General features: G+C 37.2%; 1 protein-coding gene across 1 annotated transcript in view; it reads left to right on the forward strand.

Annotated features, from left to right (window-relative positions):
• LOC128889824 (uncharacterized) overlaps positions 1–25,070 on the forward strand; it is a 60,807-nt gene that overhangs the window by 27,969 nt on the left and 7,768 nt on the right. The window lies entirely within an intron of this gene.

Genomic DNA, 25,070 nt, shown 5'->3' on the forward strand with positions numbered 1-25,070 from the left:
TCTTCGATCACCGGAAGTGACACATTCGCGAAAGAATCTCGTACGTGACCCTGACATTCACGCTGAATGAGACGAGAGATCATCAGCTTAAATGCCGCGAAACGAAAGACTGTTCCCACGCATAAGTATGAAGTTCCTCGTAGAAGACGTCTTCAGCGTTTGCATCTCGTGGAGGGAATGGAAATAACAGGAGACATACGATGCATCGCTCGAGTGTACCGATAAGGTCTCGACCTGCTGCAACTTCGTGCATTCAATCGCAGCTATTCCACCTTCGGCCCACTTAAACCTACTACCTGCAGGTAATCGTCGTAACACTCGATTGTGTTTAATTGCGATACAATATACGATGACATAATCCTTACGACTGCCGACTTGGTGCGAACAAAACGCTTCTGTACCGAAATGTATATTTATCGGGACACTATTTTCAGAAAATTTCCCAGTAAAATATTTGATATTTTATTTATAAGTAACAATCTTTATAATTTTCTTTTTCGTTTTTCTGAAATTTCTTTTGTTATTGGCTTATTTGGTATTAAGGTTGGACTTAAAGGGGGGCATAATACAAATGGTCGAAACGTCAGTACAAGGTAATTACTTTAGAAGTAAATTACAAGATAATCAATCGCGCAATCTCGACCCAAATTATCCGAACGAACAAGACGCTCGATTCGTACTTGGATCGATTTTTATTAACCTAACTATCTCAATTTGTGTGGTCAAACATCTGGCCTGAGTCTAGGCAATCACAAAGAAATTAAAGTTCACTGTGTTGAGCCATCGGGTCTATTCCCTTAATTTATGTCAGCGTACATTGTTTGAGTTACAATATTCCATGTGTAAGTGACGTGTAAGGACCGGGATTTCATATTTCGTATTAACATACAAAAACACACAAAGCGCCTTTGGTATTTTATTAATACACGTTTAATTTCAATGCATACTTTCATTTCAAATAAACAAGTAGAGATAGTTCCATACCATTTGTGTTGCACTAAAAATTAAATTCTAACGCATCCATTAAAACCCCTTTATATTTCATTCCGTCAAAATGATATTAACTGCTTCCTTCAGTATTTTCAATGCGACATACTAATCAATCAAGCACTCGATCAGCTAAAACCAGTTAAATCATCGCGAGACATAATTATTATTCCAAAGTCCGATGAAGGCGTACGATCCTAACGGTTCCCAATTCGCGACTACGCCCGTTTATTATGTCGTTCGCCAATTAGCGGACGATCGAACGGGATCGATCGTCGATTTCGTGACATCTACTGACTGAGAACCGTAAATCAATCCTGTCGGAGGTGTCTTTTTTCCCCCGTCTCATTGTTGAAGAACGAGCGCGCCTCTAACAAGACCCGCGATTCTATTTCCACGTCTATCTGTAATTCATAAAAGGCCGCCTTTCAACCACGATTGAGTTATAACGAACGATTAACGAGAAACGTTACACCGATTATCGCGATTACTCTCCAGACGCAACAAGTCCACGGGCGTTTTACACACGCGTACACGTGTACATACACGGGAACTGGCATAATAGCGATGTAAAAGGTCTTCCTACTGGGTCTACATTTGCCTCCTTTCCAGCGATTAATCACTTGCAGAAAAAGAAAGATTAATATATTAAATAACAGCTTTCTATTCAAAGAATGTTCACGAAAATATCTTTTAATGATCTACACTTTTTTCAAACAATAAATCACTTGCAAAAAATATAGACTTAATATACTAAATACCAGCGTCCTATTTATTATCGATACTGCATAAAGGAAAGAAACATCAGTTTTGGAAACACAACAATTTCGTACAGGAATTTCTGGTATCCCATACAAATTCTTTCGGAGGTAAATATTTATATTATATCCTTTTCCTATTCGTTGGAAAATGAATGGCAGCGTTCGCTACAAATTAATTTAAATATTTATCGGAAATTCTTTCGACGTAACTCGCAGAGGAACCTGTTTCTTTTAAATTTGAATCTTGACTGTCGATGAATATTTTAATAGAACCTGTAGAAACACTGCTTACTATTGTTTATTTTGTTATTGTACTTCTGAATATTTGCGAGTGTTTTGTAAAATGAACAGCAATTTCAAAATAACTCTTTATTGCCCGTTATTACTTTTTTGTGTTTACCAATAATTTTCGTGGTATGAGGCTAACTAAATAGTGAAACATTAAAATGATTGCACAATCTATCTTCTTTGTTCAATCGATCATCTTTGTCTTCATTAATTTTCTTTATAATATCCTGTTCGATAAACAGTCATTTCTGGAGGGGACTCATCAAGGTTGAAAGATAAATTGTAAAATGTCATGTACACGATTTTATTTGGAATTACTTGTCGCAAGTAAAAGAAACTCTCGATACCGAATTATTAAATGTGACGATCTTCAAATAAAATTAACAAGTATATCAAGGCCGAGTTCTTCCTTCTTGTTGAGTTATTAAAGCATCAGGAATAATGAATAAAGAAGTTCTATTAAGGAGTGTATTTTTTAATCATGTGGATACGTTTAATCTGCTTTCTCGGATCCCTCTGCAGGTCATAATATAGTGTTTAAAAAACTAAAAGAAAGCGACTTTATAACACGAAAATCCAGAATAAATAGTAAGGTATGAAGAAGACCGTGGGAATCGAATGAAGTAAGAGCTGAAGTTATAAATTAATACTGACACTCAAATACCAGTCAATCTATTTACAAGAATGCTATTCTAATTTGAAGAATCACTCGAAAATAAACTTCAACCAACAGATTCAGCATCTCGTCTACAACACCTGTTTCTGTTTTTTATTTAAGCGAGTAACTACATAGCAACGATTTATTTCACTATTACTTATTTATTCGTCTCCAACACCTCGCTGAACTACTGGTAACCAGCGAATCAGAGAGACCCCCGTACGAGGAGAAAGGGGGTGACCCGGCATACGGAGGATACCTTTTGGTTAATCATAGTTTCTCCACCGTGGACAATTATTCTGCCGTCTCACCGACGCGACGGTCGGACTCAATAACGTCGGTGCACAAAGTATTGTGCAAGTATGTAGGAGTACCTTGGTACGGCCGATATGCCTTTCACATAACTGTGAGTAAATGCCAGGCCGCGGCTCTCCGTACTCCACCTCCCAGATGAGATCTAGCCTATCTATTCCAGCGGAGCAATGGAAGTAATAACTTCTCGCCGGGACGCTCCGTTTTGTCGAAAACGAGCCATTCACGAAAGACGTTTCGTTATTCGAGGCCAGAGCGATGTACCTGCCCACTTCGTCGGAACCTGATCGTTAGGGCTATGGTTCGATCGATCGATCAGGTGGATGCTGGCCCAGTCACGGCTTCCTTCCTACCGATGATTTAAACGTTGCGTAATTGGAGCATGGACTCCAGTGAGGGGCTACCGAAGATGTGCCCGAAGAATTAGAAAAAATTGTTTGCGGTGAAAGTACCGACAGCCTACTTGATGCAGCCTTCTGCTTTTCATTGCGATAGTAACCGTATTAGATTTGCGTTTTTTTTTTTATGAATTGGAAAGAGGGTGTTCTGATATTCTTTGTATTCCTTGTATTCCTTGAATTTCTGTTTAGTACTCGCAATTAAAGACGAAAAGATGGTGATAGGTATTTTGAGACAGGAATGAATAATAATTTTCTTTGATTTGATTTCACTAGACTTTCCAGAGTGTATAACTGTTTCAATTTTATTTAACAAGCACTCGATTTAACAAATGTTTTTACTGTTGTAATTTATGCTCTTCTTCAATATTTAACCATTTCTCCGTAATGCACTATGTAACATAGTATACTGTTAAGAGATGTTTGTGAACAGTTTGGTTATCAATACCGATTGAAATTCTGTCTCGACTTATCGATTATGCAATCGGCAGCGTATCGCGAAAGAAGACAGATCACAGTTACAGGGCACGTATGCAGACCCGCAGCCGTGGTCAGCTTGTGAATGGGAACAGCTTGATTTTAGATTATATAAGGTGAACTTTAAAAGATTATTCGAGACTAATCGCGTGCGAGGGCATCCTTGATCGCTCGTGGAATATTATTAAATATCAAGTAATAGATGTGTCTAATCTAGGTGAATCGGTTCGCTTTACCTACACACGGAGTGAAAATGTTTATTGCACAACAAATATATAATGGATACAAAGTAGCACTCGGAGCATCTAAACAGCAATTGACACTGGCATTGTACCCGATTCCCAGCTAAACCAGCTTTGACAGCCAAGACACTAATTCACCGTGATACACGTTACTCCTCGCAAATGCCAAGATCAAACGTGTACCGATGACGTTGACCTGTTTTCGAGGATAAATCGCTGACCACCGTGAACGTCATTTTCCATGAGTCTGTCGGCGGCGTGTAATCCCATTTGCACATTCGTGACTGGCTAATGTTGCATCTTTCTTGCATTGCAGATATTTATGCAATCGCAACATTAGAACATATTTGGATCTATGGAATTCGATTAAATAAGCTCACATATGGGTCACGAGTAACTGACTTCGTTCGCGAAATCCTGTGATGCATATTCTTTTTTTAAGTGGAATCGAATTGAGTTCATCGAATTAACAAGCTACTAACAATCAGCATTCGTTGGATAACCGAAACTTTTATCTATTAATTCTTTCTTCCATTTCCTTTTAAATTTATATTCCTCTTCTTTAATGTCGGAAAAGAATTTAAACTCCCTCTTAACGTTATTCCTGTTGAATATTTTTCATTTAATTTCTCTTCATTGAATAAATTTTATAGCTTTACAGCTAGAGTGTTGACGTGTTAACTGGTATCAAATACTGGCAGCAACTCCTACCACTCACTGTGTAAATAAAATCAAGGTTATTTTCTCCTCAATATTTCAAGTTAGAGTGAAAAATATATCTTTCATACCATATACCAGAAAAAAAAACAACGTTCGCGGTAAACGTTTTTTCAACCGGCAAAAACGAAAGAGATACTTGAAGTGTCAAAGTCGGATGTGCCACTCAGACTAATTAAACGCGTAATTACACATGCCACGTATGAAGTATGTAAACAGTAACGTCCGAAACAATTACAGGACATCAATTTTCCAGACAGTGTTCCGCGAGCTTGCGTTTGGCTTAATTCGCTGTTCCTCATTTACATGTACAACCGCGTCATAATTATTGCCGATAAGATCACGGTTCCAAATTTGGCTACCGTAAAGCGTGCCCGACACCGCATAAACGCGATATCATGTTTCGCATTACGGATTTCACGTACGACTAATAAATTCTACGAGTTGGTCCGTTAATACGTTCGAAGAGTTTCAAAATTCAATTAGCCACTTCGTCGGAAATTAAACGACAGGCGTAGAGATCGACAGCCGTAATTGCTACTCGCTTGCAAATTGGACGTTTTGATTCAATTTCTCGATTTCGTGGAGGAATTATTAACTGTGAAATGCTGATGGCATTGAAACTTGAACTGAAATGTTGTGTTCTGGTATTTTCATTGGGTGGAATTAAAGGAGAACGAGACGATGTAGTGAATTGTAAGCAATTTTTTAATAGGCAATTTTTAGTAGAAAAACATTGATACGAATTACCTAAAAAAAAATTGGGGAAAGCGTTATTTGTCCAGGATTAAATATAATATCCTTTTTAAAAATTTAAAAATTCTTGTTGCGTATCAAGTATATTTTCGATTCCATTCTTCTCCAATCTTCAAATAGATCATTAATAATTTTTAAGAGAAGACAATAATTTGACCACCTACTGTTAATTACAAGGTCGAAATGTATAAAAAAAATTCACTTCAACTTCACTTGTAGTGCTTCGACTACATTCCCTTGTTACAAAGAATCGTTTATAAGATCTTGCATCCGATAATGTTCCCTTGACGATGTTCGAGGAAGAGCACCGAGAATTTCGACCTTCTTTCCGTCTGCTTCCCATTTCAATCACTTGACGCATGTCCTGGGATATAATTCGAAACAGGGATGCAAATATTTACAGTGACCGATACGGGGTGCCATTTCCAATAACGAGATGGCTCTCTGCATGTCGAAGGAATCGCGAACGTCCGTTGACGACCTTGCGCTGGTCGTATAAAGCCTTCACGTCTCAATTAAACCTTGCTGTAAAAACTGGCGGTCTTCGAATTACTTTGCAGCTCGTGGACGGAGGAAATAAGGAGGAGGTTACGTTCCGTGGCTCTGCGTTCCCGCCGCAGGTTGTTCGACTCTCCTTTCACGAGTGGACAAGTTCGCTCGGACCGACGGTGTTACCCAGTTAACGTCTATGGTCTCTACCAACAAACCACTATTGTTTCAAATAAAACTACTTCTAGGCAAAAGTATTTGCAATTTGAGAAATTACAATTTTCCGTTTTTTTCCATTTCTTTTTGACTTTTATGTGTCACACGTACATGTCCCACTCGTGGGTATTCTTTGGTAAAATAGAGCAACTCTTAATAAAGTATTAATACTATTAACATGAAAACGTTAATTATGGACATATATTATATGTAACATTTTCTATTTTATTTTTTTAATACTAGCAGTGTTAAATGTATTATACAATTTTATTCGGTATGGGGTTGTTTCACATTACTACTGCTTTGCATTACTATTGACTACCTGCAACACTTTTCAACAAACACAAATTATCGTAAAAACGAGCTCGCACAGAAGTCAATTATATACATGTAACACTTGATATACTATAAAATCAATTATCGTGTCAAATGATAATCTCAAGCCGGTCCGAGAAGGTTAATTATATTATTCACCTTTCGAGGCAGTTACTCTTAAAATGAGAACTGCAGCGAACGCGACACGTCCCGGCAGTCGTCTAATAGTGTTTACGTGGTAGCTGCCATAAGCCTTTCACGATCACACACGATCAAAGACCGCGTTAGGATAGACACGGGGCACGCGGTTCACGTTTCGCGTGTGCGAGTTCTAGACCCCATATCCGCAGATAAACTGCTCTCCTGCTCTGCTTTCCTGACGTAATATCGCAAGGCCGCGCTAAGAAATCGTTCTCAACGACCTGTTCGTCGCCAAGACGCTAGGAACAATTGATTTCATAACGATCTGCCGCGAAACTTTGAACGCGTTCGGCGTTGTCGTGTTGCACGCAACGTAGACGCAAATAAACCCTCGCATAACAAGATCAAAACGTTCCATAGTTTAACAGAACCATGTAATACGGCAGCTAATTAAATATACGTCAAATTAGAAAAGATTTCAAACCTGAAAATTCTGATTTAAATGAAACTTTCTGTGAATGTAAAACAATTTCTTTTTCTTACGATATTTCTTATAATCTTATAATGAAACATTTACTGTTCATCGGACGAAATCGTTCGCGATGGTAAAATAATTCTAACATTTACTCTATCAGAAATAAGGGTGTAAAAAAATCACTTAAACGGAGGAATTTTCAATTTCGTACTGAAAACGAATAACACAAGAAGCAAACCGGTGATTTCGCGAGGAACGATTGTAGGCGTGTACCGAAAATATCAGCTTTATTATGCAAAAAATGTGTGGATTATTAGCATATAAATTGCCAGTAATGTGTTCACAGGAAACCGAACTACGTTTATTGTCGTAATCAATATTCGCACGGTGATCGAAAGGGCCAGCGCGATAATTATCCAGAAGCACTATAACAGGAGAGAAATCGTTGTGGATAATTATCAGAAAAGTAGCGCGATTAACCCGGAGCACCGTAAATAATAACGAAAAATTTACATATTTTCTCCGTAATATCCGAGCCGAGCCAGTTCTTTTGTTTTCGTCGCGAATTCCAGACGGTTAGGTACGTTTCACCTAACATCCATCCGTTGCAGTTTCCTGCTGCAATTTGTCGTTTTTAATACGTCGCGCTACTCGCGAGCGATTATCGTGAATTATCCGATACGATCTCCTTTGAAATTTTTCATTTCGATAATTGTTACAAATTACATACGAACGTACGTCAAATTGTGTTCGAGGGCTGTAGTTTTCACGTGAATTCTCGTGTTAAAGGCCGTCCCACTTTTGTCAGAAGCCAAAGGACCACGCTATTATTTTCTGACCAAAACAATTTATTATAAAGAGCTTTAGCTTTCAATCCCATTTTATTATCTTAAATCAAAATAAAAGATGATGATGATGTCGATCAAGTGTCCACCATGACGACATTGACAGAGGCATATTATTATTAAATAACAAAATTCTGTAGCTCCATTAAAACGAACCTTTATGTCGGTGAATAACATTTTAAATAATCCACCTTTGCATTCTAAGTAAAATTTTCTACTTGAATAGATGGAACTGTAAAACATCAACTTCTAATTTAAACGATACTATTCCATGTCTAAAAATACGTTGCTAATCCATTGCTCTATGATCAACTATTACATTATAAAATGCAAGAGTTGTATAGAAGTATAAACGGTATAATCATTTTCTAGTTAGCGTCACTAATAAGACGTGGAATATTTATTTTTAATAAGGTTTTATACGCTTGCCATGTACACAGAGACTCTTCCATCACAGAGTACTTTAAGAATACGGTGCAAGAGTTACGACAACTCTCCCGTAACACATTGTAAGATAGTGAAAAGATGGATTTCTTATAAATTGTCTAGGTCAGGGGTGGGCAGGGAACCTGTTGGCATTGAAAGGCCACATGTCGCTTCCGCATTCCTCGTAAGGCTAGGCCCTTCGTGTACAATCACATGCGACAAAATTGTACAGCAATACTCGTTTAAATATAAAGTAGTACGATTTTAGATAGAAATATAAGAACCATTATTTAATCTACGTCCTCTTACTATGAGTGTAACAAAGAAATGGATGGACGCCAATCATAGAACAATAAATGGGCGATAAGAATAACAAATCGATACTTTTGATATGGAGCATGTGACCTACAAAATGTTGTCCTATGTAAGACTGCTAGACGAGTCATTGCAATTACTATAATCAGAAGGCATACTCTCTCTTAATTGCAGATTAATCTCATGTAAACTAATCGCATTATTACTTAAACGGTTCCAGGAAAATGTCGCAATTGGCATAAATACTTTCTGAACGTAGCCAGACACGAACTACTCTGTCCAACAGGTATCAATAAATGTAGAACGTTAAAGCTAGTTGGCGTGTCATTTACATACAAACTAGCCTTAAACATTGAAATTCAAATGTCGTTAGACCTAGTTGATTCGTTGGCGTAAATGAAATCTAAGTCTAGTTTCTAGTTCTAAAGCCACGTGAACCATGAAAATTGCTGACATTCTTTCTCATAAACATCTGCCTCAAACATGAATTTTAATTTTTGTTACGAGGTTTCAGCATTTGTCTAAAAAACTAGCATTTATTTCAACGAACCACTACAGGATATAGTTAAACATGATAGGAAAAAAAAATTCGAGATTAGAAATGTGTCTGTCATAATACCTTGAATTAATGCAAGGTGACAAGACTTACTTGCCACTTGATCCGTTACTTATCGCTACGTAAGCCACTTATCAAGCCACAACTCCATTAGGTTGTTCGATATTTGATTCCCTACAATGGTAGCATGATCGTTACTAAGATTTGTCGAACGAAACCTGAGATATCTCAATTCGTAAGGATGCACTTCATAGAAAAGGAAGTTTTTGGACCTACTCAGCTACAAAGATGGCGTAACCCCCAAGTTTCCGTATCGTTTCTCCCGAAGTATTCGCGCGAGAAGTTTCGTGTTGTTGGTCGTGGCAATCGTTTATCGTCCCGTGTTTCACGAATTATAAACAAGAAACGACGTTAATAATAACCCCCGTTGCGGCCATATTCTGTGCAACGAAGTCACGCCGCACGAGTGCATGAACACGCGCATCGAGACTGGACGATTTATTAACCTTCGTTCAACCGGTGTAACGCAAAACCGCATCGCGAGTAATTACTTGATGAGCCTATAATGCCTTGTAATCAAGTCGTCGCGGCTTCCCGCTGGTGTCCGTGATTAATCGTGGATTTCTTTATTATCGAATCACTACTGGACGAATTGACAAGTTCACCCCAGTGCCAGTTCATCCCAGGCAACTGCGTTCATGTTTAATCAGGTTATGACCTTTAATCGAAAACGATATTTTATTCGTGTCGTTGCACCTTTACGTTTGGTTCGAATTCAATTATCATTAATTAGGATGTTACTGTAGGTTTCATTGAAATTACAGTACCTGTAATGATATCATGCACTGCTGCTATCTTTTGAGCAACCCTTATTTTCTTCCACGTTCCAAGAATAAAGACTACGTTTTCTGTTGGGCAACGCACGTTTCCTCCCACTTTATTTTTCGTTTAGCAATTGTTAGTCGTCATAATTCACTCTGGCCAGAATACGAGCATTTCTCGTTTTCGACTTATAATCCTCGTAAACTCTCCTCGTGAAAATGAATATGTATATTGCTTTGAGTTCGGGCTCCCTCGACTCGATGACGAAAGTCCAAGACAAATCGAATTTCTTGGCGCCAGGCGTCGAAAACGTCGTCACCGCGTTGCCACGGTCGCCAGGCCCCCCGCTGAAGAATCCAAACACCCGCCCACGCATAAGGAAGTCATTAGGATGATGTATCCGATACTAGGCGCCTCTCGACCGCGCAATGTCCCGAATACTTTTCACATGGCTATTCGTTACATTATTAAAGGAACGCTTCTCCTTTCGTCCAGTGGCGGATATAAAGTTTTCAGAGCCTGAAGCTAATTAATCCGAGACAATAATGCGTTGCTGTTAGGAGATAAGAGCAAGTACAGTATGTTAATTCGTACTCGATTCAATATTTCGACTATATGCATATATTCTTCAGGAACATGTTCTTGATATATGTTCTCAATAAATAAGAGAGAGATTGTTAGATTGTTCTGAAAGTAGAAATGCTAGGTTTAAGAATTCAAGAGAATACCTAAACTTTTTCAAGTTTCTTCTATCAGGACACTTGGAAAGATTCTGGATTTTTAGCTGGTCATCGAAGACTCAGTGTTTCGATAAGCCAACAGAGGATTAAGAAAAACGCTCATTTAAATAATTTGATGTCTACTTCGACCTGTAGATGTTCTTCGAAATATTATAATCGTCAGGTCACAAGTAGATTAGAACAATATTACAGCTCCAGGCGACATCAAATTATATAAGACTACTTTTCGACATGTGATGATTATATAAGGATTGCTTCGAAGAGTCAGTACCTTTTATAATATGTTTTATGAAAGGCAAACATTAGTTGTCGCTATAAAAATATTTGTTCTCTTATTGTTCCTCTCCTATTAGCGTTCCTCTTCGATGCATTCTCGTCGAGGGGAAGACACGCTATAACAATCGCAACTTTCTATCGCTGTAACGCAACTGGAGTAAGGTATTAGATCAGTTACCACGTTTCGTAGTTAGAGATTCAATCCTAAGAATCTGTGAAGAGGATCTTACAATTTGTATTTTGTACGATGTTTCTCCTAAAATTATTCAGATAATGCTGAATTACTTGCTATTAATGCTTCTCTAATATAGCATGATTGAGCATCGTGTACGCACGTTTGCAATGCGGAATAACCACTGCAATATCAGATATGCAGATAGTTATTTACAGACTGCGGGTGCTTATGCAGATTGATATTTTATATGCAAACAATCGGAATATATACTCGTGTGCGGAATTCATGCCTAAATGCAGGATGCATGGAAAATGTGTAAGTGGTATCGTCATGCATCGTCAGACACCATTATACATAGCCATATATCTTTATCCGTCATTATACATTGCCTTATATGGTCATATATTCGTTTTATATTGTCATACATTATCATACATCGCCGTATGTTGTTATACAGTGTTTTTGATTGTCATGTATTGTCACGTATTGCTATACATTTGTGTATTGGCATACGACTTCGTATATTTTGTCATGCACAGTCATATATTACCATACAGTGTCCTACATCGAAAAGCAGAGCCATATATTGTCATATATTCGTTTGGTATCGTCACATATCTTCGTACGCCATTATTCTCATGCATCAACATATCTTGTCATACATTGTCATGCATTGTTATGCATTGTCATACATTGTCATTCATCGTAATGCACTTTTAGTTTGTACGCTGGAAGTATTCCTTCTATATTTTTCGTATCTTTCACGCATGTCTGACCACGGACATACCCATTTCACTTATTTGCACACGAACCGAGCCATTCTTCAAGAATCAAAACTATCTCTCCAGCCTGTTTTCAAATAGCAATAAATTGCAAAAATGATCAAACAAGGAGCTATTTCGTGCCCCCTTTCACGTGCAGGCCTAAGCCGAGGCTTCGATGGCCTCAAGGTAGATGCGCTCCTGGCTTCGTCAGTCCTGGTGCCGGTTCGTGACCTCGCGATTATCCAATACCGGAGAAAGAATGTACGTAAACGTTTTCACCTCTGTCCTTAAATGCGTCGTATCGGAAGATCGTATCTACTCCGGTTGGTCGCTTTCGTGTAACGAAAATAGTCCCGAAACGAGACGGCCTTTCGTCGCCACGACGATGTTTGCGCTCATCGGCACACTTCGCGCGACCTATTGCAGCCCGAGCGAAAGGTCATGCGACCCTGTGCGTGATTCAGTGACGTTGTTCGTTTTCGGTTTGATCGATGGTTCCGTGGAGCGGCGTAGGTGTTCGTCGCGGTTTGTCGACGATGCGACGGGTTTGCTGTGATCGGTGTTACGAGATTGGGCGAATGTTATCTACTAATTATATAAAGGGTTTCTGGTAGTTCTAACTTCAAATTTGAAGGGGTGCAACACTGTAATGGACCCAAATAAAGATATGTTCAGAAATTTCTTTGTAAATACACTCTACGATGAGTTGTCTGAAAATTTTCATGATGTTTTATTGAACCTTCAAACAAACAAAAATTGGTCTCATAGTATCGTTTAACACGGCGTTACTTGAAAAATGTTATCCAGATATTGAAAAAAGAAATGGAAAAAATCGAATTTATTGTATATTTAATCTATGAAGGTTATCATGCAAATACGACGTTTAATATCAGTTTTTCTCTTTTGATTTTCTCATGATTGTGGAATACGTGAATAATATTAAATTATTATTTCAACGATTAAGAAAGTCGACTTTTTCACCGAAACAAACAAGAACCCAGTCGTAACTACTGCATTCCAGTTTGTCTGTATAAAGCGCGCCCGCACACCTTACGTAAATTATATAGAACTGGAGTGTGGGAGGACTGAAACATTTATTACGGTGTCCCCGAGTACGAAATTACGCCACTGTGCATTGTGTAAGCATTGCCAGGCGTACACGCATGCTAGTTAAACTTTCGCTGGTGAGACATTGAAAACTGACCCTTACTTTTATCGATGACAAACCCCTCCGTTACTGCGTGCACGGTTTCAAATGATACATACACGCGGGAATTTATGAATTTATAGTGGTTAATCTTTGAGTTAGAACAGGTCATATAACTTACATATGAGTCGAGCATTTTATTCGATCCATATACAATTTTGTTTTTCTTTGTAAAAAGTATTTTAATCATTTGAAGCCATTTAATTTTTGGATTTTCTCTATTAATTAAAAATTATAAAAGATAGAACAATCAAAGCACATAATTGTTAATTGTTAATTTATGTAAGGTGAGCTGAAGAATTATTTCCGAAACCTGAAGATCTATGAGAAATACTCTTGAGAAAAAAAAATGCTTTTAAGAGGAGACCATATTAAAATTTTAACAATTCATTTACGATGTATCATTAGTAAGAAAATCAACTACAGAAAACGTTCAAAGGTAAATGAATTGAGAAACAGTTGAAGCCAGATAAACTAGATCAGAATGAAAAACATCACCTGAGAATTGATAAAGTAGGCGAGTTACGAAACTCCTTTCACCCACTGCATAGCCAAAACATTTTGAGAAGCACTGGTTTAGAAGGATAGTTATCCCAGGGCAAGCATTCCATCTTCAAACTAAGTCAGGTTTATGGGCCACTTAATTACACCGACAAACTGCTTAACAACTCCACCGTGACATTGTTTATCACGGTTAGAAAAAAATACACACGATTATGATCTCGTTAGTGAGAGCACTCCGACACGACCGAGGGAAGGAGAATGATTCAGCCAGAAAGTTATTGCACATTTCGCATTCGCAGAAAAACAGTAGGATCGTAGATAGAAGGCAGGTAAACGTGTCAGGTAAATAAAACACGAGGTTCTGTAATCAAACGAAGGTGCCTACGGAGCAAGCTAATTCTTGTTTTGTATTTAACGTGGTGCTATTAAGTTTCACTCTTTTTCGTTGAGTTGTAAATTTCACGCATTTTCTACATGTAGTGACCGGAATGTTGTGACAAAATTTAGATAACGCGGTGCTTAAGAAGCGATTATTGTCCAATCGTAGCTCTGGCTACCTTATTTTAATCATAAACTTAATCGACACCATCGAATGCTCTCAACAGGTTACACCAAGCTTTTATGTTCCACTGAAGAGTCTTAGAGTTAACGCATTAAAAAGAAGATGCCTGACTTCTGTTATCTCAGGCTATTGCTGAAGCACTTCGAGGCTGGGACTTTATTTTTTTTTTATTAACAGAGATGCACACTTTGCAGATCTTTGTGTACCGACAGAATGAAGAGTATATACAAATGATTCAACTTTTTACTTTACTTTTACGTATTTATATTTGAAGAATATCTTTTGTTTTAAAAGTCAAAATATAAAGTGGGACGGAAAATTTAAAACGTGATTCTCCATTAATAATATTGTTTCGAAATTTTTCTTAATTACAATTCCTTTCTTCCTTTCTTCCAAAAATTTGTTAAACCATTTTATTAGGATAGACTGAAACTTTTTAGTTATGAATCATTAATAGAAAATTATCTAACACTTTCAGTGGCAAATTGTTGTAACGACACTTCAAGTTTGCGACTCTGATTTTTTTTTTTAAATAAAGTTTCGAAGTCTTCTTGCATCACGTCGTTACAATAATATTATCGATGTTGCTCAATAATACGGATTATTGCTACAGGAATGTTTGCTATGGCGTTTGCATAAGCGATGTTCAATATAAAGCAGCGTTATATTGAGCGGGGTGTTCATTTAATGGAACGCGATTAGTGTTGCACCGATCATAATTCCACGGTCTTTTCGAAAAGTGGCGTGGGAATACTCGAGAGCCCTGCGCAATCGGCGTGCAAGTCGAACAATTTACCATTGTTGCAACGAGACTCCAATGCTTATTAATTGATACTGTAAATCTCAACGTAAACACTACATTTTTTATAACGCTTCGACTCATGTTTCTAAGTCATGTTCGAACCAATACTTACGAAGTTGAAATATTGAATGACTAAGTGCCAAGCACATCATGAAGTCTTTTTATTATAAAAAATATTCTTTTAACTGTTTTGATACTTACATTGTATTCCATGTACTAATTATTATTATTAAAGTACAACATTTACATTAAAATATCTGATACATAAATTAGAATGTTTATACTCAAATAAAAGTATGATGCATAATATTTTTCAACAAAAATCATGTTAACACACTATGGTTAGAACAGTGAGAATATTTCTGGAATTCATTTTAAATTAGAAGTATTTGAAAGAAAACTATATCCTATACATTAAATAAAATTAATTACAATTATTTATTACTGAAATAAACTTGTAGGCCGGAAGATGTAGTATCATTACGTCCATTATACAGTATTGCTTGAGAATTTTGTTTATGTAATATTATACCGCTTTTCTTGTTATTACGATTGCAAATGTAATTTATGTCCTAACAAATTGTTATTAGCGACATGAAATTACTCAGCCGGCGCTTTTCCACCACAAAGAATCAACGACCGAATTAAAGCGTTGACCTTGACAGCAGCAGAATGTGCAGCGTCATGGACACGGCACCTCGGGGGACCAGAACGGAACGAGACCATAGTCGTTCGGTAGCTGTCAGGACAAAAGCGATCGTTGACGGACAGTGCGTCACGCAGCGGGCAATTAGGCGAAAAGACTCGCTAACATTGGGCGGAACGAGTCGATCGGGCCACATACGGGGAAGGGATAAGGCCCGGTGTGCACGTTTGCACGGATGTTGCACACCGCGCCCAGTCGCAACCTTGATTGGCCTCTTTTGCAGATTCCTCAGAACCTGATACGCTCGTGTCATTTACTTCGCATATACGGCAGAGTCGAACGATTTCTCGATCACGTGCTTTACGTCGACACGTCTGCCGGCCAAGAAACCGGACGCGTCAGCCCCGACAGAAATAAACAACGCCGATGAGAAAGAGACGCGAGCGTTTATTGTCTTTCTTGAAAAATATGTCCCAACTTGGATCAATCCTGTATTCTTGTACAGATCTTCAGCGATAACATCCTCTTTGTAAACAATAATCGATGTCAAATCTATGGCTAATCTAGTCGTAACCTAGACCTCTTCATGTAGCAAAGTGTGAGCAATGGCAAGCAGATTACGAATTTCGTGCATTTACGGACGGATACCGATATGGATAACGTATGTAAAACGTATGCAGAATATTCTTTAAAACTACCGAATATAAATATATTATTTCTTAGAAGTATGTGCCTTTTATACACGTTCCGCGTGGGTTTTCCACATTTACGTTTGTCACAGATCTCTAACATCCGGATTCTATTAATAACTTGGACTTTTAGCGTAGCGACCAATACCATGTAGAGAGGAAAATAATTGCCGGGTACGAACTTGGTCAGGCGTGACTCGAATCTAATGCACTCAATTCTTTTTTTTTTTTTTTCATGTATATAGTAAAGTGGAGTAAAGGATCTTGAATTATTACGTCTGGCACAGTTTGTTGTCCGTCTTCAGGCTGGTCACGTATAAGTGGGTCAGACGACTACTTTTACACGCAGCAAGACATTAAAACACACATCGAAACGGGGGCGACAGCATCAGGTTAACTTGCGCCCACTTGCATCTTCTCAAATCCGTGATTCCTTCGCGATGAGTTTGCCTTTAAAACGGCCGCACCTGTGAATCGTCATTCATATCTTCCCTCGTATCGTACAGTATCGTAACTACATTACTGCTTTCGATTGCATCAATGTTAAACGTACTTGAAATAACGCGAACCGATTTTTATGAATTTTAATAGTATAATTATTCTGCTTCGTGTGCACAATTTAGAATTTCGTTTAGAAGGTCCTATATTTACTTGTATTTAAAATTAAATTCAGAGCTCAATTTGTTGACCTTTGATTTCTGAATCATCCTCAGAAAAAATAATTCGAAGTTAAGTGACCACTACGCTTGCGGAAAATAATTTGTTTGTAGAGAAATTCTGGAATGATCATTATAAAATTATTACCATTGTCCAGGTATTCTTCGAATTTCTTCAAAACGAAAACGAATTTATAATTATATGAATTAAAATAATTTTATATTTTGACTACGTTAACTACTAATCTTGATCAATTTCTAACGACAGTATACTTTAAATTTCCATTTTAGAATATTTCTTGTCTGAATTCGTAAATTTTCCTGACGAGTGGCTTGGCAAATGCAAAAATTGCAGTACCTCCACGATGAGTTGATTTCGAATTACTTGGAGTTTATTTAAAAACTGTTCGCGTATCCTGTATAAGTATTTCAATATGCAATTAGCTGTGACACGTGTTCCCTACAAAACAATCTAATCTAACTTACTATCTAATAGCTACTGTCTAATCTATTTTCATCGAATACACGTAATACCGACGTCCTGCACCGCTGAGCTCATTCGCACTCTTCAAAAAACCACGATTCCTTCACGGTGACGAGGCTGTGTTTAAAATCGCCGCACCTGCATATTGTTTATAACGTACGGATATATCTGTTCGCTCCAATACAATGTTTTGGTACCCACGCAAATTCTTTCATTCGCGTTTAACGACTCGATCGTACTCGTGTTCCGTTAACGACGTCGTCTGATGGCTAATTTTAACAATTTAAACGGAAAAATTTGTAAACAACACATTTATGGCTACTGATATATAGATTCTGAAATTTGCATACCTTTAACAGACGAGGAATGCAAATACAAGGAATGAAATAATGAAGGTTATATTTTCTGATGGGCAAAAATTGCAAGACATGGGATCTTTAATTTTTAGTTATTATTCAGATTTGTTGTTAATTTATTTGAGATCGCATCACATGTAATAGGTATTGCGTTGAGACATCAAAGATTCAATGATAAATTTTATCATCTATAATTTATACCGTACGTGATCCATGCAATATTAAAAAAATCATTCAATTCTTTACCAACCTTGGACAACCAGCTACTAGAAAAATATTTTGCAATTCTGATTTTACATCGAGTTCGTGAATTATTTCAATCTTCGACCGTACCGTTACTAACATCTGACTGAGAATAAAGCGAACGTCTATCATTTTCACAAATGCGATGTTACACGATTAAAGAAACCTGACAGCATGAGCCAAATTCGGTATCCGTCCCGTACCGATCGATTTATCACGTAGATAATCGTTGAAAAAGCGTTTATCCTCGGACACCTGTCGACGAAGTGACTTTAATTGGATCGGATAGCAATGACTGTGGTGCTATTTAAACGAAATCATCGCGGAAGGTCACTGGCAAGGTTCCTGTCTCGGTATTAATGGAATGCTACAGAATTAATGTCAAAGATGAAGTTGGCAATTGATCGAATAAAAGTTCATTTTAATTATAATACTCTGTTTATTCTTTAAATTTATTATTACGTTTCTCAATCAATTAACAAATCTTTTAATAATTTTTATGGGTAAATGTTTTAGAAATAGGAAAATGTATTAAAAGTTCTTTAATGTTATCGTAGATTTTAGACTATTCACAATAATAACTCGATTTACTGACCTGAACATTTCTGGACACTTCCAAGAATAATTAATAGACTGCACATAAAAGCAAATCATCGTTAACGATTTAAAAAATTTTTTTTGAAATCATATACTTATTACTATCACTATCACCATTACTAAACTACGTATATTATTCTACGAAAATTGCAGAATGAATTGAAGTGCAAAAGGACTTTGAATGATCAAACGAATGTTTTTGTCCTTGATAATTATCGCTTTAGAAAACTGCTCGATGTATCGATCATTTCGTTTACCGCATCAAATCTGGTGGAGGTGGTAATTGAAAAAAGTCGTCGTTTTACGAGTTTTGGAAAAATAACGCGCGTCGCGAATGGGAGCCATCTGCAAGGGTAATAAGTGGGCGCACCGAGTGACCTCATCCGAGGTGATACGCGTTCTCCTTTCAACAGGAAACCGTTCTAGACCAGTCCTGGCTGGCTTAAACGCTGCTGGCCACTTTGTAAATCGAGCAAATATCTCCCATGCGTATGCACGCTTGCGTGCGCACGATTTATGGGAGCACGAGCCGAACTCGTGATTATTAATTCCGGTGAACCCCGGAATTCACCGGCTGTGATATTAATCTCGCCTCTGCCAAGCATGCCCTTTAATTTTCTTCGATTAAACGATTCTCCTCTCCCCGTGTCGTTGCGGTAAACAAATTTATGAGCATCGAATCATGCGAACGATAATTCGGAAATTTCCTTCGGTGAAACGAACCTACGCTACGTGCGTTACTGCAAACATATATAAGATGAGTCCTATATCATTTGAGTAATAAGTTATCTTTAGATCCAACAAATATAACAATTACATTGAAATTATAAATTGACAACACTCTTAACTCCCAATTCTCAAACAAAAGTCGCTATTAATTCTAACAGGATTCTACAATAATAAATAAATTCCAATTAATCAATACGCCTACGAGATTTTATAATTTTTTAATTTTGTAGGATAAAAGTGTTCATAACTAATGAAGATTAGGAGGAACGTTGATCTATGTGAATAATATCGGTGTCCGACAAGTCTCAGAAATTACTTGAATGAGTTGGATGTATACTCGAGACCCCTCCTGTGGTATTTCTCTCAGTGTAAACGACGTCGTTGAAGAATTCACAGGTGAATAATACATTGTAGCCTAGAGCATCATAAAGTAGCTGTCGGAGTACCCACATTGCACGTTCTCACCTCTTTGCTTCTTTTTCACTCCATTTCTCCTATCTTCGAAAAATACGACAACGCATGCGTCCGTTCACAGACGGCAAAAAGGAATTCGCATTCATATTATCTCGCTTGTTTATGTTATTCGGAACCTGAAGTGGCTAAAAAAATGTTGGATATCGCCGATTGAATATCCCGTTCTAGTTGGTACTGATTTGACAACTGTACATTAAAAACACTGTACAAAATAAATACAAATTTCAATGTTTTCTCATTTATCTTTTTTATAATTTTATATTCATTTTAGCATTCATTTCATCTACTTCTTGTACTGCTAACTTTCATTTTCTACATTTTTTGTTCTTGTACATAATTAAAAAAGAAATTTTTACTTAATCACCGAATAAATTTAATATTCACGAAAGTGTTCAACTAAAATTTATGCTCGAAGGATCACGAACGACTACCTACATTATTACTTTAAGATATTTATAAGTATATAATAATTTTGATAATTTACTGAAAAATGCCTCCAGGTTCCAATTTTCTTTTTCAATCGGTTTATTATTGGAAATTGAGTTGTACGTTGTCAGTGGATTATAATAAATACACCGTGCAAAATAACTGGGTATCGAATGCTGTGGTATAGTGAAAGGGTAATTATTCTATAATCAAACTTAAATAGTTTGTAATTTCTGTGGGCCTGCAGTATAATTTGTGACACAAATAATAAGAAATGAATTTTAATTTCGACTATAAACAACGACAAAGTCAAGATATACCCTAGAGGATAATGTTACAACAGTCATCATAAACGATCCGTTTCACCATTGAATCGATGCGATCACTTCTACCTTGCATTTACTTGAAATTCCGCGTTCCTGTGCTCCTATATTCAAGGTTGTTCAACTGTTAACCGATCGAAGGATTATCATAAATACCTCCGGACATACCACGCAACATACAATTCGAAGTAATCAGAAATATCTATATTTACCATCTTGCCGAGATTTTATAAAATTAATGGTATCTACAGATCGCATCGACTCTTATAATTTAGCAGAATTACTGTAATCTTAACGACGAATGGGACCAATTTTTGTTATCTGTCGTGCTCGCGGAAATTTAAGAATTTACCATAAGGAAGAAGCAGAAATAATGTTTAAAGAATTCTATTGACGTCATGCAAATTGTTCGCTCCAATTACCGTAAGAAGAAAGTATCGGAAGGGATCGAATGAAACATTTACTGCAAATGATTGGCAAAGTGGAAAATAAATGTATAATAATAAGGATCGAAGATGCTTGGAATGTTCATCGATAATTCCGAAGACTCCAGAAATTTGTCGGTAATTATTCTTATCACTCGAGTCGTCTCTGCTCGTGTTTTTCTTATGGTTATCCCAGTTAAACATCTGCTTTTTAGTTTTTACTTTGAGATTTATATTTACACGCACACAAAGAAGTCTACATTTCGTTTGGCTGAAACATGTAAACAAAATACTTATAGGTTTCTTTTTCTAAAGTTGTTATTTCTTTTATTCAAAAATCGAGTCTCGGATTTGGATACTGTTTGATAAACTGTGGTGTGAGAGAAATGTACAGTGCAGTATCGAAAGTTTATATTATTACCACTAAGTTATGAAATAGTGTTACGTTCAGGTTTAAGAGTTAAGTACTTTCAAATTTCTGATAATAATCACTTTCATATAAACAGGTGGAAAACATTGCGTAACTGCTAATAAAAACGTGTCGACGTTTATCGATGTTTCTGGTGCTTTCAAGTTTTATTCAACTGTAAAACAAAGTTCCGTGATCGTTATTAATGCAGTATTTATTACACGCTGTAATTTCATATAAACTGATCATGTGTGATACCTATATTACAGTCCGTCCTATCTTTCATTCAAGTGTGAATTATATTTTATTTAACTATTGAATGCTTATGTCGCAATTCATGGAAGACTCAATCAAGGAAGACTTTATTTCGTATCAATTCGACTGACTCTTTATTCGGAGCTCCACAAATGCTTCGTTTCGATAAAAGCTCCGAAATTTCGCGAATCTTCGTGAACACAACAGCTCGCTTTCTACGGGGCATAAAGGTTTAATTTATGTCGTTATTACGTGATCCTCGACGTGGTTGGAAGACAACGAACTGGCGGCAGGGAAGAATGTTTATTCCCAGTGAAAAAGCGCGGGACGCCGTGCCGTTAATAATTTAAAGAGTCTCATACCTCTGGACCTCGGTTTTACTGCTGTTTTTTTCAGTGTTGTCGTCCCGCACTGGGCTCGCCGTAAAGCGCTCTGAATCGGATTTTTGCAATCTTACGGAAGGTCGCCGACGGTCGTTGCGTCAGCACGACCAACCGATTCGTTTTACTTTCCGATCCTGCGCTTTGATAGTTATTTGTCCTTTTATCATCAGTTTACAGATAAAGTAAGGAAAACGAACGCGATAAATTTTATTCAATGACTTGATCATTTTTCGTTATACTCCATGTATTAATCAAAGTTGAAAAGATCTTGAACAACTGTGTCGATTCATATTCCGTTAATGTGCATCCACGATTGTTTATTAAGAATCGCTCTTTGACTCCATTACCACAGGTGATCGGTGTCAAGTTGGCTCCAAAATTCCACGGTCAAAGTCACGCTGACGATGTTGTCACTTAGCTTAATTTACAACACTCGAATACATGAATATTGATTGCAACACTGAACGCTTCACGCTGTGTTTAACGTGTTTCGCACCTGTCGTGCCCACCGACACGTCAACGACGATCCTCTCGTTTTTTTCGATTATCGCATCTCAAGAACATATGACGCGAACTACTGTTTGCAAATTTAAAATGGAGCCATAACTCCAAATACCCTGTTAACACGTTTTTCTTGCACGAGCATTTAATATAATAAATTTGGGCAATGACTTTCATATCGGAGTAATGAGATTGACAGGAAGTGATTTTGCAAAATCGAAAATGGAAAACGTTGGTTTTATTTTAAATTATGCTTGTTAACTTCGGTATTATCGTATCGATTTTAGTAGATTATTTTTATAGATTAATTGAATACATTTAATGGAAACACGTTTACATTTGAAATATGTTTGAAATTTATTTAAAACGGTGGCTTGTTACATGTCTAAACTTCTGCACTAAGGGAAAACAGAAATCTTCGATCAGAACAATTAAAGTTTGATAACTAACTAAGCACCAGAACGTTCGAAACCCTTAGTAATAAATAAATCGTATATTCCAGCGATGATGCTTTTCGTTTTAAGAGATAATCACTACTCCATTAACGAACGTACGATTTGAACGCTCAGCAAAGGCCGACAGTTTCGAATGAGCTAGGAAATAAGATGTTTCAGAAGATAACAAGGTGACATCGCAGAAACACGAGCCGAGGCCTCCTCCCCCTTCCTGGTTGTAATAAGCTGCGCCCTTTCAGAGACTTTACAGCGGCTGTAACGTAATTTATAAATTGCTCGAATGCACCTGGCGCGACCTTCGTGTATCCAGGACGGACAAACGCGAAGGCATTTTATCGTTTGCTCACGGATTAAAAGTTAAACGCAATCCGACGTGTTCCGTGCCAGTGGCGTAGCTCATTGTCAGACTTATAGACCACTAGCCAAGGAATTACACTGGACTCCTGAATTTTATTCAAATTTTAAATAAATATAATGCAATTACATTCCTGAAGTGTGTAACATGTCCACTACTTCACACTACTATTATTCATATGATACATATTATATAATACTATCTATTAAACACAATTAGATGAACATACGACAATTATATCGCAATTTTAAATCAACAATAAGTGCTTTACTCGCGATTTACTCATGAATCTATTAACATGAAACTCATGAAAAAAGATATAACAGCGTCAAAAATTGCAACCTCGATTATTGCAAGAAGTCATAGCTAAAAATTTTTGCAATGATCGAGGCAACCAATCCAACGTGTAACAACCCCACTCAGAATATCCCCAAACTACTCATAGTCCAGCCATAGCTTCTTTATTCTTAGTGACCATCTCCTCCACTTGCCTACAGTGTCCGCTGAACTAAGCTTTCGTACAATAATCGAGGTTCTACACCAGCTACGCCTGTGCTCGGAACATAAAGTCCTTAAAAACTTGTTCACCGACTCCAAATGGCTTTAACGGTCCAGCAACAGTTTGTTGAAGTTTCGTACTACGCGGTACACGTACTTGAAACGCGGCGTTTATTACTTTTGATGCACGCGTTCCACCGATTCGAACTGATTATTCCACTGATCCCTCCCGAATCACGTAAATTAGACACTCCATGAACGTAAATTAAACACTTCATGAACCGACCCTTGGCACAATGCGACTGGTCGATTTCAGAAATAACCGGTTCGCTCGACGACACTTCGTTAATAATTTCGTGCAGCATTATAGCTCCCAGTTTAGTTGTCACATTTTCATGTACTTGCTACCTTGATCTTACTTCTTAACCTCTTTTTCATGGAAGAATCTGAACGTGAAACGTTTCCATTATCGGACATGATCGTTTTTTGCTAAAAAGCTTCTCACAGTGTATCATTGGGATTTTAAAATTGGATATTACGTGAAAATTGAATGAACAAATATAATAATTAAATATAACAGCTTTTGTATAAAAGCAAAACTTGAGCAATCGTAAATTCGGGAATATCCTTCTTGTATTATAAAATTTTATTATTCAATGATAAAACCGTGAAATCCCTTTAAAATACGATGACACTAACAGATGCCGTCTCCATTTTCCGGGTTTAAGCCACACATGAGATAATATGGAAAGGTTAAAATTTTCTATCTAAGCATTCCTTTCACTCGACGAAAAAAGAAAGTTAATCCTGTTTCTATCAATTGCGTCCTAAAACATTTATTGACGCACCTTAAACTTTTATGAATTTACAAAATCTCTAACATTCTTCTGTTGTTTACATTTGTCTACGTAGAAAACGAACTAATAGAATAATTAAATGA

Source organism: Hylaeus anthracinus, unplaced genomic scaffold (genome assembly GCF_026225885.1).
Source record: "Hylaeus anthracinus isolate JK02 unplaced genomic scaffold, UHH_iyHylAnth1.0_haploid 11997, whole genome shotgun sequence".
In the NCBI taxonomy this organism is placed as follows: Eukaryota; Metazoa; Arthropoda; class Insecta; order Hymenoptera; family Colletidae; genus Hylaeus; species Hylaeus anthracinus.